Here is a 12,922-nt window from a genome sequence, read left to right on the forward strand (position 1 = left end):
GCCCAGACATACCTCTCCGACAATCGGAGTGACAAACCTAATCTCGAAATACGCCAACCCAACAAGTACTTTCGGAGACACCTGTAGAGCACCTTTATAATCACCCAGTTACGTTCTAATGTTTGGTAGCACACAAAGTGTTCCTCCGGTAAACGGGAGTTGCATAATCTCATAGTCATAGGAACATGTATAAGTCATGAAGAAAGCAATAGCAACATACTTAAACGATCGTGTGCTAAGCTAACGGAATGGGTCATGCCAATCACATCATTCTCCTAATGATGTGATCCCGTTAATCAAATGACAACCCATGTCAATGGCTAGGAAACTTAACCATCTTTGATCAACGAGCTAGTCAAGTAGAGGCATACTAGTGACACTCTGTTTGTCTATGTATTCACACATGTATTATGTTTCCGGTTAATACAATTCTAGCATGCATAATAAACATTTATCATGATATAAGGAAATAAATAATAACTTTATTATTGCCTCTAGGGCATATTTCCTTCAATAAGTACCAATGCATCCACGTTCACAACCTCGTGACCATTTATATTGGTCGTAATCAGGTAGAAATAAGGTCATTGACGCCTCTTGTCTGCTTTGTGACCATTTGGTGTAAGCAATTTCAGGGATTGAGCCCTTCCAAGCGAAATGGCCGTGGATTTACGACCAATTCAGCTAGGGTCACTAAGAGAAGGTCACTAGTTGACATATTTCTCGTAGTGTGCATGAACCCTAGCCACATGGCGACTCTAAAACAATTTGGCACAAGCTTCAACCTCTCCCAACGAACATCGCAAGTTAAGTTCAATCGTCATTGGTCACCTTCATCCAAAGCAACTTTTGCGGCATTGCCTCCCACCGGCTTGACCAGACTCATAATGCTAACAGGCTGTAAATGAAAATAAAGAAGCCAGAGCTTAAATAAATGAATATAGAAAACAAAATAAGCATATGAAGGCAAGTATAAAGAAGAAAAGATTGCACAACTTCAACTCTTAAAACAACATCAGTACCACCCTCAATTGATGCAAACAATGACCACCCTCACCTGGCCAGCATACCAGCCCAAACATAATTAAATCATTGCAAGTACAACTAGTAAGTCACATACAGTACAAATACGCACCACTGCAAATTCATATTTAGAATCAACTTCGATATTATCTTCTTCAGATACAACATCTTCAGCTTCGACACGAGCACACTTCTTCACACCTTTGTTCACCTTCGCAGGAGCAACTTTACGCTTCTTATTTTCTTTCAACAAAGAGCTCTCTAGAAGAGGAGACGAAGAAGGCTTCTTATTTGTCAAAACTCATGGACTCCGACGAACAAGGGAGCCACCAAGTGTGTTTGGACCAATCTTCACAGCAACACTATCCCCATCAGCTTTGCTATTACCAGGTTGGGAACCAGCTTTAACACGTGGGCTACGCCTCTGGGTGCCATTAGGATTTCAATCTGACATCTTCCTCTTGAAAACAGTTTTCTTCTCCTTAACTGCATCATGAGTAAACACTTGCGTCAAACAAGTTTGCATCAGGTTTGTCTTCACAGGCATGTCACTTCCATGAGATCCAGCATCACCAGTTGAAAAGGCCCCGTCACCACCTTCATCACCTACACCTTTAGGAGCTTGAGCAACATCCCCATCACTTCGTTGCACACAAGCAGCCTTTTGACGCCGTTCCAAATCCTTTCTCCTCTGGAAATCAAACTTCTTTCTTATCCTTTCATCCTCGAGTTGTAACTGCATAGGAACATCCGAACATCCTCAGCCTGGGTAACATGCTCGGTTCTATCAACACTCTGTGACTGAGTAACAGACAACTGCAAGCTGCCATCACCATCATCAATGTTAAGAGAATACATTTCATCATTAATATCTTTGACAACATCAGCAATGTCCTCAGGAGCACCATGGCTGTCATTAACTGCATAAACCAATAACATAAGCACGCACATATAAAATTAAAACACAATTAACATTGCAGAGACAAGATAAATAAAGCGCTTAACATCAGACACAAACAAAAAGAACAACTGATGTAGCTAAGCATATTTATGTATTCAAGGCTGATAAAAAAGAGCAAATATAAGGGAAACACCAACAAGATTTGCAAGTTCTTCTAGAGGATTTGGTGTCTCAAAAATAACATTCACAAGATCTTGAAAGCGTTCTGATTTGTCAGAATCAGGAGGCACCGACACTCCAACATCTGCAACAACATCATAATTAGCAAAAAAGTACACGAACAAGTAATCAGTTCAACTATATGAACACTACAAGTGCACCCAATAAAACAATATCAACCAAGCACTGGCACAACAAACTTCAGAATGACAACTCTTTCAACATCATAGTAGTTCAAACTACTACAACCTATTCAAATGCCAGGACAGCAGTTCAAACTACACATGGTGATCAGTACTAGAACCTGTCTGCAGGTCACATCAACCGCCAAAACTATACACACCACACATTCCAGGGAAAAATTAACAGCTATCAAAATACATACAACTTATAAAGTCGATACAACAACACCTATACAACCTGAAACCACTCTATTAAAACATCATCAAATTACAGGGAAAATCACATGCATTCAACTCGTCCGGACTAGATGATGTACCCATTGAGATCTACAGACCTAAAATATGCCGAACCAGATCTGCAAGACACATGAACAAAAATTAGGGCTATGACCAATTTCAGAAACGAAGCACGCCATACAAACCAAAACTCTTACCAGCAAACACAAAATCCGCCATGAAATCCAGTATCATTGTCGCGAACCGGTAGTTCAAGAGCAAAGGAACCCTAGCGAATCCAGCCTGAGAGAGCAATAGAGCAATAGCTTAGAAAATAGAGGGGAAATATGTACATAAGGGGACGCAAGGGAAGTCGATGGCATAGCAAAATGAGCAAACAGAGCACCCAGACCTACACCCCTGGGATTAAACCCATCGGCCGACGCTCCCGCGACGAAACAGGAGAAGCAACTTCTCTGCGAGAAGAGAAGAAGAGGGGAACGAAGAAGGAATCGATTTGGGGAGGGGAGCGGAGCGGAACGGGGAAGAGCGGAGGTTAAAAGGTGAGTGGGAGAAAACTGACGGCTAAAGCCCACAACCGTGGCGAAGCCCACTATCTCTGGGCGGTTACCAAAGATAATAGCAAAAATTAAATACAATAAAAAATTTAATATATTATAGAGGGAGAAAAACGGCTAAAGTACAAATAATAACTCACAACAGTACAATAAAAATTATCAAAAAATATAAATGAAATAATAATTCATAACGGTGCTGGTTTTCCACTAAAAATAAAGATAAGATAACGGGGGCAAGTCATGTTACGGACTCGCCTAAGCATTCGACACCGCGGCACGCCGTGTCGTCGCCTACTATGACTCGTTCCTGGCTCGGCCTCGCTGGGATGGGTCGGGGCGACCCCCCTCCCCCCGGCTCGGCCTGCGCTAACGCGGCAGTGCGCTCGTTTGACAGGCGTAGTGCGTTTATTCTATTTCCCCCCTCCCACACGCACCCACACACCCCCCTAAGATAGATAATGGGGGCAAGTACATACAAGGAAGATGTGTTAGTACAACTATGCCCCTCGGTGCGGTGCAGTGCGGGGCAACTCATGTTACAGACTTGCCCCCACATGCGACTCCGCAGCACGCCGCGTCGTCGCCTGCTACAGCTCGTTCCTGGATTGGCCTCGCCGGGATGGGGCAGGGGCCCCCCTCCCCCACTCGGCTCAGCCTCGCACTAAAGCGGCAGTGCGTTCGTTTGACAGGCAAGTGCGATTATTCTGTTTTCTCCCCCCCCTACACCCCCCTAAGATAGATAACGGGGGCAAGTCCATACAAGGAAGATGTGTCAGTACAACTATGCCCCTCGGTGCGGTGCGGTGCGGGGGCAAGTCATGTTACGGACTCGCCTCCGCATGCCATGCCGCGGCACGCCGCGTCGTCGCCTGCTACGGCTCATTCCTGGCTCCTCGCCGGGATGGGGGAGGGGGGGTCCCGAACCCCTCCCTCCAGCTCGGCCTCGCGCTAACGCGGCAGTGCGCTCGTTTGACAGGCACAGTGCGATTATTCTGTCCCCCCCCCACACGCACCCACACACCCCCTAAGATACATAATGGGGGCAAGTCCATACAGGGAAGATGTGTTAGTACAACTATGCCCCTCGGTGCGGTGCGGGGGCAAGTCATGTTACAGACTCGCCTCCGCATGCGACGCCACGGCACGCCGCGTCGTCGCCTGCTACGGCTAGTTCCTGGCTTGGCCTCGCCGGGATGGGGAGGGGGGTCCTGACCCCCCTCCCCCCGGCTCGGCTTCGTGCTAACGCGGTAGTGCGCTCGTTTGACAGGCGCAATGCGGTTATTCTGTTGCGCCCCCCCCCCCTCACACACGCACCCACACACCCCGTAAGATAGATAATTGGGGCAAGTCCATACAAGGAAGATGTGTCAGTACAAGTATGCCCCTCAGTGTGGTGCGGGGGCAAGTCATGTTAAGGACTCGCCTCCGCATGCGACGCCGCGACCCGCCGCATCGTCGCCTGCTATGGCTCGTTCCTGGCTCGGCCTCGCCGGGAGGGGGAGGGGGCGTCGCCAGGAGGGGGGAGGGGGTACGACCCCCCTCCCCCTCGGTTCGGCCTCGCGCTAACGCGGTAGTGCGCTCGTTTGATAGGTGCAGTGCAGTTATTCTATCCCCTCCCCCCACACACACGCACCCACACACCACCTAAGATAGATAATGGGGACAAGTCCATACAAGGAAGATGTCAGTACAACTATGCCCCTCGGCGCGGTGCGGGGAAATGTCATGTTACGGACTCGCCTCCGCATGCGACGCCGCGGCATGCCGCATCGTCGCCTGCTACGGCTCGTTCCTGGCTCGGCCTCGCCGGGATGAGGGAGGGGGGTCTCGACCCCCCCTGTCCCGGCTCGGCCTCGCGCTAACGCGACAGTGCGCTCATTTGACAGGCGTAGTGTGGTTATTCTTCCCCCCCCACACACACACGCACCCACACCCCTCCCTAAGATAGATAATGGGGGAAGTCCATACAAGAAAGATGTGTCAGTACAACTATGCCCCTCGGTGCGATGCGGTGCTGTGCGGGGGCAAGTCATGTTACAGACTGACCTCCGCATGCGACGCCGCGACACGCCGCGTTGTAGCCTGCTACGGCCCGTTCCTAGAACAAAACTCACAAGAACTAGAACAAAAAAGAATCAATCCGAGTTACTGATGGAGTCAATACTAGATTCAAACAAACAAAAAAAAGGAAAAATTGACCGCCCAAGGACAGACGCAGGCCCTGACGCTGCTAGATACTTGAACTCGAGCCCGTGGGCGAATCCCTAGTAATCCGCATAACGCATGGCCTGCCGACCAGGGCCCACGGGTCATGAGAGAGAGCGAGCGCCATGTATAAGCGCTCAGGTAAATATTCAGAGGAGTTCGACCGATGAGCCTCGGCTGCGCTTATAAATAGGTCTAGAGCCCCCTCGACTAGCAAGGTGGGACTAAACCCAGAGCGCACGCGCATGCCACACTGCACAGCCGCGCGGACGAGCTATCTGGGACGAAGACAACGACTCAGGAGGATGGCCCAACACAGTAGTTCGCCCCATTACAAAATTCCAACCGATCACACACGACCAAAATAAAAAAAACAAATGCAGATAATTAAAAAAACTCACAAGAAAGCAGTTCAAAACAAATAATGTAAAAAGTTCAAACACATGTTAATTGTAAGAACTAAAATAAAACGTAGAAGATTGTAATAAAAAATTCAGAAACAAATTTATAAAAATTGCAACTACTACAATTCATAAGGTTCAAGTAATAAGAAGTAATGTGCAGCAAAGATTAAATTCTTTTTATTTTAAAAATAATAGAACTATCATTATTCATCTGTAAGAAGAAAAATTGTGCTCTAAAATTCATGTAAAAAAGTAAGAAAAAATGCTATACAACAAACAAATTTGATTGGTAATTGGCAACCTAAATAGTTCAGTACTATCATTAACAACATGTAAGTTCAGCAAAACTCAAAACCCAAAAGGGATCCCACAAACATCATCAGCGTATAGTTCCGCCTGCGAGCTATCTACATGAAAATATCTCAGTCAAAACAAAGGATGTCCATCAGTTCGACTATAATTGTTCCAGTTCAAATATAAAGATTATATAAAAAGCAGTTATACCTAAACAAAACAATAGGAAAGCATTACATAAATTGTTCCAAACCATCTGATAATACCATAGAATTCAACCATCTCACATGCAAATGTTTTAAAGAAAAATACTACAACATAATCAAACACACACAAATGTCATAACCGGCGTCATTTGCCACATTTAAACCTACAACACATCAATTCTGAATGTCGGTGAGTAATCTTCCCTTGAGAACATAACCATAACTACATCACCATCCTCAAATCCAGACTCTGCCACAAACTCCTTCCACCCACTAGTTAGGTTGATGCAACCATCAAAGTCGATGTGGTAGGGAACTTCCATCAACTGATACCCATTTTTGTCTGAAGTCTCCATCTTCAGTATCCCGGAACTAGGAGCAACAATCCTGATCCTGGGTGACATTTTCTGCAAATGGGCATGGGAGTAGAAAACAAAGTGAACACCTGACATAACTGAATTTTTACACAGATCTAGGAACGGTTGTATAACAAACTGAAAAAGGAAAAATCTGAACCAAAACAAAAACACCTAACTAACTATTCATATGAACTCACTAAACTGAAGAAATATACATATCAATACACCTACAGTAAAAACATCTGACAAAAAATAGATCGAGGATTATACAAAAATGGATAAAATACTGTTAAGTAATGAACAAATACACACAGAAATCCCTACTATTACATTATGACAAAACCAAATAAAAATTATAGATAAACTATTGATAAAACTAAACTACGGATTCAGTCCATGGGATTCAAAAAGAGATTTACAAAAAAGATGATGAAAAAACGAATAGAAACACATACCCATGATTCCTTCAAGTTCCCAGCCGTCAGGCGACAAACATAGGGTGCACGAAAACCATGGTTGCTGTACAGCAGACAAGAAAGTTGGCCACGGCGCTGAGTCTGGGTGAGCTCCAACCCATACTTGTACACACAGCCATCAGCTATGCGCGCCATCTTTGCAGGCATCCGCATGAACAATCCTCCATGGAAAACACAGGAACGGTGAAGAAAACAACAGAGAGAAGAGGGAGGAACCTAGATCTGATTCTGGAAGAAGGAAGAAAAGGATGGGGACACTGAGCCACACACCACACATAGATGGATAAAATTTATATCCAGGGAGACTCACAGATTATAAAAATAATAAATAGGCAGGTGGGCGGCCAGCTGTTAGAAAATAATTATTATACAAACCATGCAACTTTTGACCGCAAATCAGTTCAACTTCAGATAAACCAGCAATTCAAAAACTGCACATGACAAACAAATGCAGATAATCAACACATTCAGAGGTAGACAGTTGAATTAATTTAGTCATTCAAACATCTCCTCCCTCACAACACAACCTTAAAAACATAATATTCAGTACTTCAGTCATAACGATCAAAGAAACGACGCCAGTTGGCCCAGGTGGATGGATATGGAGCCGTGGCTGTTCTCGCCCTAGCCCAACTGATGCTCTGAATATGGTTACTTCCCCTGCCATCTGGGAAAAGAAGATCTAGTTCATTGGAGTTGCAAGTATCCATCACCTCGCGTGCAAGGCGTCTGTTGAACTCTGCCTCCACTTCCTCCTCGGCAGCATGTCGTGCCATCTGCCTATGCCTGCGCCTCCTCCTCTGCTCCGCCGCTGCAGCCCTCACATCGACGGCTTCCCCCTCCTCCTCTGTGACCTCTCCCAGCTCAGGATCCATCTCGCTTTTCTTTGGTTGCAGCTGGTAGAATGAAAGTGACAGAGGGCTCGGGCTTTATACTCAAAGTGCAGAAGTATTGGTAGGCAGCCAGTAGAAAATACTTACTCCAATGTCAACGCACAGTAAGACAACTTTGACACGGAGCAGTCCAACTACACATACGGCAGCAATTCAAACAACACTAAAAACCACGCAACTTAATTACATAGTTTGACCAGATTACAAGAAATCACAGGCTACAGTCAGCCGCCATACACCACCTCCGCCAATGACCAAATAACATGGGAATCTGGGGTAGAAACAACTCAAAGAAGCAAAATTGACAACGCAAATCTTTTCATACAATCCTCATATTTCTCCCTGCAACGCCAATTCGAAAGTAAAACAATAGAAAAAGAATAACACGTTTGCATGGCGGGCGTGGAAAACGACCAAGAACACCAAAACTTGTAATCAGAAATTGCATATGAAATTAATCTCCAAAAACTCTAACATACCGATAATTCTCACATACAAAACAACAAACCAGACGTAAAAATGAGGCCTACGAACACCACGGTAAACACCAACGCCCAAAACACGTCCGCCGCCAAATACCCACGCCGTCACCTCCGGTGATTTGAGATCGCAAAACACGACCGGGTGAGCGTTCGCACGTGTGGAACCCCTTACATGTCTCCTCTGGCAACGATTGGCCCACAACACCGCGCCGGAGAACGCCCGCAAGCTCCACGTTGCATCCCTTGTTTCCGCCCGTCGTACACGCAGGAAGATCAATTCAACTAGAAAACCGCGTCAATCTAACCTGTAAACTACGTCAGTTCAAGTAGGATGACAGAATAATATTCTGTTACACGAAACGGAATAGCCCGGATGTTCAAGTAGGGTAACAGAACAATACATCTGGGCTATTTTGTTTCGCATAACAGAATATTATTCGGTTACCCTACTTGAACTGGCATAGTTACAGGTTAGACTAACGCGGTTTTCTACTTGAACTGATCTTCCTGCGTGTACGACTGGTGGAAATAGGGGATGCAACGTGGAGCTTGTGGGCGTTCTCCGGCGTGGTGCTGCGGGCCAATCATTGCCAGAGGAGACATGTAAGTGGTTCCGCACGTGCGCGCGCTCACCTGGTCGTGTTTTGCGATCTCAAGTCACCGGAGGTGACTGCGTGGGTATTTGGCGAGGACGTGTTTTGGGCGTTGGTGTTACCGTGGTGTTCGTAGGCCTTATTTTTATGTCCAGATTCTTGTTTTGGATGTGAGAATTATCGATATATTAGAGTTTTTGGAGGTTAATTTCATCTGTAATTTCTGATTACAAGTTTTGGTGTTCTTGGTCGTTTTCCATGCCCGCCATGCAAATGTGTTCTTCTTTTTCTATTGTTTTACTTTCGAATTGGCATTGCAGGGAGAGATATGAGGATTGTATGAAAATATTTGTGTTGTCAATTTTGCGTCTTTGAGTTGTTTCTACCCCGGATTCCCATGTTATTTGGTCATTGGCGGAGGTGGTGTATGGCGGCTGATTGTAGCCTGCAATTTCTTGTAATCTGGTCAAACTGTGTAATTAAGTTGTGTGTTTTCAGTGTTGTTTGAATTGCTGCTGTATGTGTAGTTGGACTGCTCCGTGTCAAAGTTGTCTTACTGTGCGTTGACATCAGAGTAAGTATTTTCTACTGGCTGCCTATCGATACCTCTACACTTTGAGTATAAAGCCTGAGCCCTCTGTCAGTTTCATTCTACCAGCTGCAACCAAAGAAAAGCGAGATGGATCCTCAGCTGGGAGAGGTCACAGAGGAGGAGGAGGAAACCGAGGGCTGCATCAGCGGAGCAGAGGAGGATGAGGCACAGGCGCAGGCAGATGGCATGACGTGCTGCCGAGGAGGAAGTGGAGGCAGAGTTGAACAGACGCCTTGCACGCGAGGTGATGGATACTTGCAACTCCAATGAACTGGAGCTTCTTTTCCCAGATGGCAGGAGAAGGAACCATATTCAGATCATCAGTTGTGCTAGGGCGCGAGCAGCCATGACTCCACATCCATCCACAAAGGCCAAATGGCGTCGTTTCTTTGATCGTTATGACTGAAGTACTGAATATTATATTTTTAAGATTGTGTTGTGAGGGAGCAGATGTTTGAATGACTAAATGAATTCAAGTGTCTACCTCTGAATGTGTTGTTTTATCTGCATATGTTTGTCATGTGCAGTTTTTGAACTGCTGGTTTATCTAAAGTTGAACTGATTTGTAGTCAAATGTTGCATGGCTTGTATAATAATTATTTGCTACCAGCTGACTGCCCACATGCCTATTTATTATTTTTATAATCTGCGAGTCTCCCTGGCTATAAATTATATCCATCTACGTGTGGTGTGTGGCTCAGTCTCCCCATCCTTTTTCTTCCTTCTTCCAGAATCAAATCTAGGTTCCTCCCTCTTCTCTCTGTTGTTTTCTTCCCTGTTCCTGTGTTTTTGATGGAGGATTGTTCATGCGGATGCCTAGCAAAGAAGGCGCGCATAGCTGACGGCTGTGTGTACGAATTTGGTTTGGAGCTCACCAAAACTCAGCGCCGTGGCCAACTTTCTTGTCTGCTGTACAACAACCATGGTTTTCGTGCACCCTATGTTTGTCGCCTGATGGCTGGGGACTTGAAGGAATCATGGATATGTGTTTCTATTTGTTTTTTCTTCTTCTTTTTTGTAGGTCTCTTTTTGAATCCCATTGACTGAATCTGTAGTTTAGTTTTATCAATAGTTTGTCTATAATTTTTATTTGGTTTTGTCAGAATTTAATAGTAGGGATTTCTGTGTGTATTTGTTCATTACTTAATAGTATTTTATCCATTTTTGTATAATCCTCAATCTGTTTTTTGTCAGATGTTTTTACTGTAGGTGTATTGATATGTATATTTCTTCAGTTTAGTCTGTTCATATAACTAGTTAGTTAGGTGTTTTTGTTTTTGTTCAGATTTTTCCTTTTTCAATTTGTTATGCAACCATTCCTAGATCTGTGTAAAAAATTCAGTTATGTCAGGTGTTCACTTTGTTTTCTACTCCCATGCCCATTTGTAGAAAATGTCACCCAGGATCGGGATTGTTGCTCCTAGTTCCGGGATACTGAAGATGGAGACTTCAGACAAAAACGGGTATCAGTTGCTGGAAGTTGCCTACCACATCGATGTTGATGGTTGCATCAACCTAAGTACTGGGTGGAAGGAGTTTGTGGCAGAGTCTGGATTTGAGGATGGTGATGTGATTATGGTTATGTTCTCGAGGGAAGATGACTCTCTGACGTTCACAATTTATGTGTTGTAGGTTTAAATGTGGCAAATGACGCCAGTTGTGACATTTGTGTGTGTCTAATTATGTTGCAGTATTTTTTCTTTAAAAGATTTGCATGTGAGATGGCTGAATTCTATGGTATTATCAGATGGTCTGGAATAATTTATGTAATACTTTGCTATTGTTTTGCTCAGGTACAACTGTTTTTATATATTCTTTATATTTGAACTGGAACAATTATAGTTGAACTGATGGGCATCTTTTATTTTGACTGGGATATTTTCATGTACATAGCTTGCAGACGGAACTATACGCTGATCAAGTTTGTAGGACCCCTTTTGGGTTTTGAGTTTTGCTGAACTTACATGCTATTAATGATAGTACTGATTATTTAGGTTGTCAGTTACCAATCAAATTTGTTTGTTGTATAGCATCTTTTCTTACTTTTTTACATGAAACTTAGAGCACAATTTTTCTTTCTATAGTTGAATAATGATAGTTCTAGTATTTTTTAAAATAAAAAGAATTTAATCTTTGTTGCATAGTATTTTTTTACTTGAACCTGATGAATTGTAGTAGTTGAACTTTTTATAAATTTGTTTCTGAAATTTTTATTACAATCTTCTACGTTTAATTTTCCAAAAAATATTTATTTATTTATTTATTTTAGTTCTTACAATTAACATGTGTTTGAACTTTTTACATTATTTGTTTTGAACTGATTTCTTGTGAGGTTTTTTTAATTATCTGCATTTGTTTTTTATTTTGGTTGTGTGTGATCGGCTGGAATTTTATAATGGGGCGAACTACTGTGTTGGGCCATCCGCGTGATTCGTTGTTTTCGACCCAAATAGCTCGTCCGTGCAGTTTTGCAGTGCGGCGTGCGCGTGCGCTCTGGGTTTAGTCCCACCTCGCTAGTCGAGGGGGCTCTAGACCTGTTTATAAGCGCAGCCGAGGCTCACCGGTCGAACTCCTCTGAATACTTACCTGAGCGCTTATACACGGCACTCGCGCCCTCTCATGGACTATTGGCTCCGGCCGGCAGGCCCTGCGTTGTGCGGATTACTAGGGATTCAACCACGGGCTCGAGTTCAAGTATCTAGCAGCGTCAGGGCCTGCGCCTGTCCTAGGGCGGTCAAATTTTTAATTTTTTTTGTTTTTTTGAATCTAATACTTGACTCCACTAGTAACTTGGACTAATTTTTTTTGTTTTAGATCTTGTGAGTTTTGTTCTAGGAACGAGCCGAGTCCATAACATGACTTGCCCCCGCACCGCACCGCACCCCTCCATAGTTGTACTGCCACATCTTTCTTGTATGGACTTGCCCCCATTATCTATCTTAGGGGGGTGTGGATGCGTGTGGGGGGAAACAGAATAACCGCACTGCGCCTGTTAAACAAGCGCACTGCCGCGTTAGCGCGAGGCCAAGCCGGGGCAGAGGGAGCCCATCCCGGCGAGGCCGATCCAGGAACGAGCCATAGCAGGCGACGACGCGGTGTGTCGCGGCGTCGCATGCGGAGGCGAGTCCGTAACATGACTTGCCCCCGCATCGCACTGAGGGACATAGTTGTACTGACACATCTTCCTTGTACAGACTTGCCCCAATTATCTATCCTAGGGGGTGTTCGGGTGCGTGTGGGGGGAAACAGAATAACCACACTACGCCTATCAAATGAGCGCACTACCGCGTTAGCGCGAG

The sequence above is a fragment of the Triticum aestivum genome, chromosome 7A (genome assembly GCF_018294505.1).
Source record: "Triticum aestivum cultivar Chinese Spring chromosome 7A, IWGSC CS RefSeq v2.1, whole genome shotgun sequence".
Classification (NCBI taxonomy): domain Eukaryota; kingdom Viridiplantae; phylum Streptophyta; class Magnoliopsida; order Poales; family Poaceae; genus Triticum; species Triticum aestivum.